The sequence below is a fragment of the Ornithorhynchus anatinus genome, chromosome 18 (genome assembly GCF_004115215.2).
Source record: "Ornithorhynchus anatinus isolate Pmale09 chromosome 18, mOrnAna1.pri.v4, whole genome shotgun sequence".
NCBI classification, from domain to species: domain Eukaryota; kingdom Metazoa; phylum Chordata; class Mammalia; order Monotremata; family Ornithorhynchidae; genus Ornithorhynchus; species Ornithorhynchus anatinus.
The window spans coordinates 32236083-32244145 of NC_041745.1; the positions used below are offsets into that span (position 1 = coordinate 32236083).

At 35.9% G+C, this 8063-nt stretch overlaps 1 long non-coding RNA gene across 1 annotated transcript; it reads left to right on the top strand.

Annotated features, from left to right (window-relative positions):
• Positions 1 to 4792: 4792 nt before the first annotated feature.
• On the top strand, positions 4793 to 6808 carry LOC103171172. The gene is made up of 3 exons (XR_486635.3): positions 4793 to 4966; positions 6547 to 6650; positions 6798 to 6808. It is a non-coding gene; the product is annotated as an uncharacterized LOC103171172 (long non-coding RNA).
• The last annotated feature ends 1255 nt before the right edge of the window (positions 6809 to 8063 follow it).

Sequence of the window (8063 nt, forward strand, 5' to 3'; positions counted from 1 at the left end):
ATTCCTTTTAGAGGTGGTGTTTGTTGAATTCATGTGCAGAAATATCTCCTGATATACACATATCTCTAGAAGCATCTGTCATTCCTGCATCACTGTCATCATCATCATGAAATGATATTTATTAAGCATTTGTATAATTTGAAGTTTTTCTGCTGATTCTCTAAAGTGTTTCTTCTTCACACACCTGAAATCACTGCTCTTCAACATTTTCCAGCTGCATTAGTATTCTGCTGACATCCATTCTCCAAACATAACCCACCCAGTGAAGTTGGGTTGAGATAAGCTGTGCTTCAGTGTTGTTAAAATCTTCAAATTTAGCCTGATTAAAGAAGCAGTATGGCCTAGTAGATAGAGCATGGGCCTGAGAGTAAGGAGGACATGGGTTCTAATATCGGCTGCACCATTTGTCTCCTCTATGACCTTGGGCAAGTCACTTCGTTTCTCTGTGTCTGTTACATCATCTGTAAAATGGGGATTAAGACTGTGAGTCTGATGTGGGCCAGGAACTGGGTCAAACCCAATTTACTGTATTCTTCCCTCCTAACCCCAGCACTCAGTACTTTAATGATAATAACAATGGTGGTATTTGTTAAGCGCTTACTATATGCAAAGCACTGTTCTAAACTCTGGGAGGAGATACAAGGTGATGAGGTTGTCCCATGTGGGATTCACAGTCTTATCCCCAGTTTACAGGGAAAGTGAGCACAGAGAAGTCAAGTGACTTGCCCAAAGTCACACTGCTGACAAGCGGCAGAGTCGGGGTTAGAACCCAAGACCTCTGTCTCCCAAGCCCTGTACATCATAAGCACTTAACAAATACCACTAATATTATTATTATTATTATTGCTATTATCATTATTATTTTTTGAAGTGTAGATCAGAGACTGGACTTTACTAAAGCCACAGCACTGAATGCATTAAATTAAAAGTGGAGAAAATATTTGCAGCCATCACGTGGACATTTTGCCCTCTGTATATGATTAGCCATGCTAAAAAAAAATTGTTTAAATATGGGATAAGTTGCATTCTAAATGAGTATTCCAAATGCTATTAAACCATCCAGAGGATTCTAAACGATTTCTAAACTGATCATGCTCATCATTCCAGAGAGGTACAAAATTCGATTCCCTTTGTCTGTTCAGCTACATAAGGTTGCTAATCCTTCATTCATTAGCTCATTATGCATTGTCATGAAATAGATAATGCAATTCCCACAAACCTCCTTTGAGTTCTTGTCAAACGAGTTTGCTTAAAGTCACTTAGTAAACAAATAGAAAGACCAAGTAAAATAGAAATTCCTAACACTTTGTGTAACCATGACTTGGAGTTAACTCCTGGTTTTCTCAATATGGGTGTCTGCCCCAAATTAGCTAACATCAATTTCTAAATTAAATGCTTTGTTTACTACATTTACGAGGAAAGTGTAATTCTTTGATCTATTCATGTGTGACCATGTTGAAACATCTACACCTATGGGTGAAAATGAATGAATAACTAAAACATTCAATTTAATGAATCAAATCAACATTCAACTCCAATGAAGCTTCAGTCTCCAACCTAAGAATTCCACCTGCACCTCTGAGCGCATTAATGTTCAATGCAACCTTTTCTCATTATTCAATATATTTTCAATTTCCATTAATGATGAAGCCAGGATATTACAAATTGGGATCCAGTTTCCAAGCAGCTGACTATCAATATCCTGGGGTATGACATAGTCTATAAGTAATGTCATAACTTTTTTTGGAAATGATCTTTCACAGTCAACCTGAGACTATATCAGGGTAACTGACAGTAAAGAGTTACTAAAGGATAGTATCTATCAGGCAGTTTTTATAACTCTGGGTTTTCAGGAATAATTTACTGAATTATTGGCGTACCCCTTGTTTTGCTTCAAAGAACTCCTTGATCTTTGAGATTTTGTTGTTTTTGTTGTCACTGATGTTGTTATGTTGCTTTATTTTTAAGGTATTTGTTAAACACTTACTTTGTGCCAGGCACTGTACTAAGCACTGGGGTAGATACAAGCTAATCAGGTTGGACAGACTCCATATTCCACATGGAGCTCACAGTCCCATTCCCCATTTTTTACAGATGAAGTAACTGATGCACAGATAAGTTACATCATTTGCCCAAGGTCACATATTGGGCAAGTGTCAGAGCTGAGATCAGAACTCATATCCTTCGACTCCTAGGCAATACCCTCTGCTCTTTCTATTAAACAACATTGTTTTTCAACAAACCAGTCCTGGTTTTAATCAAATTAAATTAATTAAGCCATCTGTCCAATTATCTTATAAGCAATTACATGTTTAACACACAGGTTTGCATCTCAAGAATTTCCAAAGAAAGAAAAAAATTACAATGTCAATTCCAAAGTCGAGTCAAGAGTGGACAATATTTTTTGTACCTAACTTGGAAAAGTTATACAAGTAATTGAAATGTGAGACATTTACATCATTTGATAGCGCGTCTGCATTCTAACTATGTCATCTACATTGCTTACGCCTGCTTTAATTTCAATAGACAAGAGTGAGCTCTTGCTCTTAGCTTGAAGGTCTCCTTCCCACTCCTGATGACTTTACTAAAGCTAAGAAGCCTAAGCCTAGTAGTCCTTACACAGCTAAGACTACCAGTACTTTCACCTAAAAATGACATTATACCTTAACCCCTTCTGATTTTCTCCCTCTTAAATAATGCTGTTGTTGCACAGGAACCTTTTCCTTTTGAATCAACAACTATTACTATTAATTCTTCACTCCCACCACTACCATCATCATTCTATCAAAATCACCACCATTATCATTTCCTTTGCCTTTGTATTTAGCATCTAACATCAAGGTCCTTCCAAGTGTCATTGTTGTTTCCTAGTGGAGAAGAGCAATGGTGATATTGTAAGCAGATGAAACAAAAACCATGAGCCAGGATTTTGAGATTCCTTCTAAAACAGGTTACACCAACAATATAAAGTCCTAACAAAGGCTAGTGCAAGAAGTAAGTCATGCAATTTTATAATCCGCTTATTGATTTTTCTCAGTAAACTCTTACTACAAGAAGGAATACAGTTGCTTTTATCAGTTGTGGTGGAGAAGAGAAGAGAATGCAGAGGCATGTTAAGCTGGGCTTTCCAGTTCTTCTACTTGACTGTAATGGGCTTTGAACATGGGGTGAGTGGTGCTTGGGAAACTTTGAATGGGGAGAGAGTTTTGGGTAGGGAGTGAAGATTTGGACAGTTGGTCTATGATGAGACAGATGAGATATTAAAATTATTAACATTCTGTTTTTTAAATAATGTAATTAAACAATTAATGTAAATAATTTTCAATCCTAATATTAAAAGTCTTGATTTTCACCTACCTTGATTCCTTACAGGTTCTTAACAGGTAGTTCTGTGCTCAAATTGCTCTCTGATTTAATGAAGTCATTATAGTTCATTAAGTTAAATATTCAAAAGTAACCATAGTTTGATGACTTTCAGAAAAAGACAATTATAGCTAGTGATGTGAATAACTTGTGAGTAAATATACATATATATATATATATATATATATATATATATATAATATACATACATACACATTATATAAAAATAAAACCAGTTAAAGAGCACAGAGATAATGCAATTCTCTCAGAGTTATTTTCAAGGACTCTCTATGCTGTGATACTAATAAAGCAGATCATATAATCCCCTAATCATGGATGCAGAATGAAATTAAAATACAGACAGTCTGCACAAAGAGGTAAAATAGACACTTTTCCCATGGTCTTTCAGGACTTTTCATTCATATTAAAATGACTAAAATGTAACACACATTGTAAGTTGGAGTATCCTAGCCTCACAGTGCAACCCAAATTAATGAGATACTAATAAAATCCCTCTCATATCATTAATATTCCATCATTGCTCTATGATATGATATACATATTTTCTTCTTATAATACTTTATTATTCAATCATTAACAAAATCTGATTGGTTCTTGGACTTTGAGTCACTTGTATTTCTTATTACCTGGCTGCATCAATTAACAAATCAATCAATAGTATTTATTAAGATCCTACTTTTCAGAGCACTGTAAGCAACTCATCAATTAATCAATTGATAGTATTTATTGAGCACTTACTGAATGCAGAACATTGTGCACAGTGGTTGGAAGAGATGGAACTAGTAGAATATAACCAAATTGGTAGGAACATTCTCTGACCACAAGGAGCATATTGACTGAAACCTGGACCCTGCCTTCAAGGAGTTTACTATCAGGACCTGGCTACTAGTTAAAACAGATTTTTAAAAAAGTGTGGTTAAATTACTGCTTCATTTTAGTAAATGTAAATGTTGTTAGGGTGATTTTTTAGTTAGATGAAATTTCAGTGAAATGATTAAGATCTAGACTGTAAATTCATTGTGGGCAGGGATTGTCTCTGTTTATTATCATAAATTCTCCCAAGAAATTAGTACAATGCTTTGCACACAGTAAGTGCTCAATAAATATGATTGAATGACTGAATGAATGAATACCTCCTTTCCTACACCCTTCTCACATAGTGGGAAGCTACAACATATGTGTGCATATGTGTGCTTACATTCCAAGAAATGAAGGGTCTGGTTCCCAATATCATTTCTCCCTAAAATACTCAGCACTCCTGCTTCCAAGTGCCCAATTCTGAAACATCATTTGTTGCTGTGGAAACAAACAAAAATAATATCAGAGAAGCTAAGGTAAAGTGATGTTGGGGAACTAGGGCAGGGTTGGTGGGGGGATAGACTCAGCTTCTGTGATGTCATTCAATATTAGTTGTCAAGACGACTGTGAACAGAATAATTCTGAAGAGAAGGAAAAGAGGAAAAAGCATGAAGGACAAGGAAAAGTAAGAAGAGAAGAAAGAGTAGAAGAAGTAGGAGGAAGAAGAGAAGGAGTGGACAACTAAGGATGGACCCAACATTCAGAGGAAAAGCCAGTAAAATTGGTATCCTTAAGGACAATTCCTCCGGGCTGGGTCTCTCTGGGTACCTCTTTAGTGGTTTCAGATTTCCTGAATTTGGCTTCAAGAATGCATCAACCCCCCTCTCAGAATCATACCTGGAGAGTTTCCAGTCCTCTACCAGTCTCTGGTTTGGGAGGGCAAGTCACGCAGAGACATACCCATTCCATTCCTAGCTTGGGCAGTGGCCAGTGAGGGAAAGGCAAACTGCTACAAGTCAAAACTCAGGTTTACTGTGTGGTAGCAGGCAATGGTAAATCATTTCCATATTTTTACCAAGAAAACTCTATGGAGACACTACCAGAACGATTGCAGGTGAAGGTGGGGTGTTATGGGAGAGGTGTCCATGGAGTTGCTATGGGTCAGAGATGACAGCACAAGACAAGAGCATAAAACAAAATGTATCAACATGAGATTACCCTTCCAATTGCTACATTTTGGTCATCTCTTGTGCACTTTAAAATAGTTTTTTGGTTTTTTTTTTGGTTTGTTTGCTTGTTTTTTTTTGCTTTGAGGTTTTTTCTTTTTTGGAGACCCTTGGAATAGACAACCCTAACCCTATTTGAGGCTATACCATTTTAAGCTGTAAATTTAAAAGAAACTGTGAATGTCACTTCACCCTCTACTAACATCAAAAGGGCGTCTGTTTTCTCCATTGGTGGTAAGCTGAGAAATAACTTTGCTTTCCCAATGGTTGAAGTCCCTTTTTTTTCTGAAAAGAATGGGAAACATGATAAGTTCAAATAAATGAAATCTTACCTGCTGAGGAAAACATCTCTATTGGTTTAAAAGGGACCATTAAAGCCCCTGCTGCTTCAAAAGAAGGACTATTAAAAGTAGCAATATAAAGTACTTAGAAACCCACTTTCCAAAAAGCATTCATCACACAAGTTGTTGTTTGTTTTTTTTCCCACTGCAGAAAAAATATTCATTCTTAATGCTTTTGTTTTTTGATTTTTTTTCCCAGAGAATAAACAGGGTTCACGGGGCCATGGTTCTCCTAGTAAAAATTCAGAGTAAATATTTTTACTGAGTTCATTCATTTTACCAACTTCTAGAATCACATCTCCTCTATAATGTTTTCCCAGAATAATTGCAATACGACTTCTTGACAGTGAATATGGGCTGAAAATATTAATTAATTTTCAGGTTCATGTACGCATCAATTTACTGACTGCAATCAAGTATTTCTTGAATACTTGAATTCTTGAATATTGAATACACAATATCACTGACTGTGTTAAAGATTTCTGCTGAAAACCAGCAATAATTGTGGTACTTGTAAAACACTTATTGTAGTTCAAGAACTGTGTAAAGACCGGGGTCAATACAATATAATTAAATCAGATACTGAGGTTCTAGAAGACTGAAGCTTTTTCTAATGTACTTGTGCAGGAAAGATTGCAATGTTTTTGATGATGATTATGATAATGATGATGAATATAGCCCTACAAAAACTGAAAAAAAAATTAGTGATAAAGATTAAATGATTTTATCTATGATACAGTTGATTCTAAGAAATATTCATAAGCAGTATCTTATTGGACTTTATACATTTTTTACAGGTCTTTAATTTATGCCAGAAGCAGAACTGTGTTCAATTTGAAGCCATAAAGACAAAGGTCGTGAAATGCATAATGGGAATTGATGAAGGCTATATGAAAAACCTGTAAGCAAAACTTTTCATTCTTAGCTGACATTCTTCATGCACATGAATTAATATTTCTTAAAGCTCATGAATTATAGCTTAAATGGACTCAAAGAAAGAATATTAGAAATGCCAAATTAGTTCTGACTAGTATTCTTTCTCTTACAGTGGCCACAGAACTTGGGCAGTTTAGAGTGGTGATTGCCTTCCTTGAAATTTCGTCTCATGGCATCTCAGTGATAATTGATAATAATGGAAAATTATGGTATTTGTGAAGCACTTATCTATTTGTGAAGCACTTACCTGGTGTCAAGGAGTGTTCAAAGACCCATTCACTTTCCATAGGTCATGATACCTCACCAGAACCATCTAACATCATATTAATAGCCCATCATTAATCTACAAATTTTTTTACAAATTCTTAATATTCCTGAGTCTTGTAACATATTTCTCCTGTATATGTCAGTTTTATTTCTAACAGGCCACCTGAATCACTTGATATGTTGGGACTCCATAGCTTGGGTCATTATGCTTAGTTTGTGTTGATGTAATGCACCTAATTTTAATATTTTGATCAAATTACTTAAATTCAGCAGCTCTAAAGAATATGTTTCAACAGTAAATAAAGGTAAAGGCTCAGTGAAGTCCCAGGTAAAAAAGTTAATCAGACCTTTTGGCATTAATTGTGGTATTTGTTAAGCACTTATTATGTGCTAAGCACTGTTTTAAGTCCCGGGGTAAAAGCGAACCAATCAATGTGGATGCAGTGACAGTGTCCTGTGCTGCTCACAGTGGACTTGAGAGGAAGAATGAGTATTTAGTCTCCATTTTACAGGTGAGGAAACTGAGGCACAGTGAATTTAAATGATTTACCAAAAGTCACATAGCAGGCAAGTGGCAGAGCTGGGATTAGATCCTAGATCCTTTGACTTCCATCCCCATATTCTTTCCATTAGGCAGCACTGTTCCTCCATGGATTGTATATCTTTTCCATCTTTAAGTGTATCTATTACATGATGATCATCAAATGACCTCACTGAATGCTAGGCCAGGTTAGTTATTTTGAAATATTTGCAGAATATTTGTTACCTTGCAAAGTGTTCCTTGTATTCTTGCTTTACATTCCTCATTATCTGTTTACACAGGTGGCAGGACCACTCTTTTTGAACCTCCTTGTTCTCACTTAGGTAAACCCTCCATTATTTAAAGACTAACTCTTAGCCTATGAAGGCATCTTTTGGTTAGTATACCATATGATTTTTAGTGATATAGCAAAGGAATGTCCTGTAAACTATTAGCTCTGTCATCGGTCCAGTGAAAAGAGCAGCCAGTCAGTAAGTTAATCACATTTATCGAGCACTTACTGAGTGCAGAACACTGTACTAGCACTTAGGAGAGTACAACATGACAATGTAACAGACACATTACCATTGA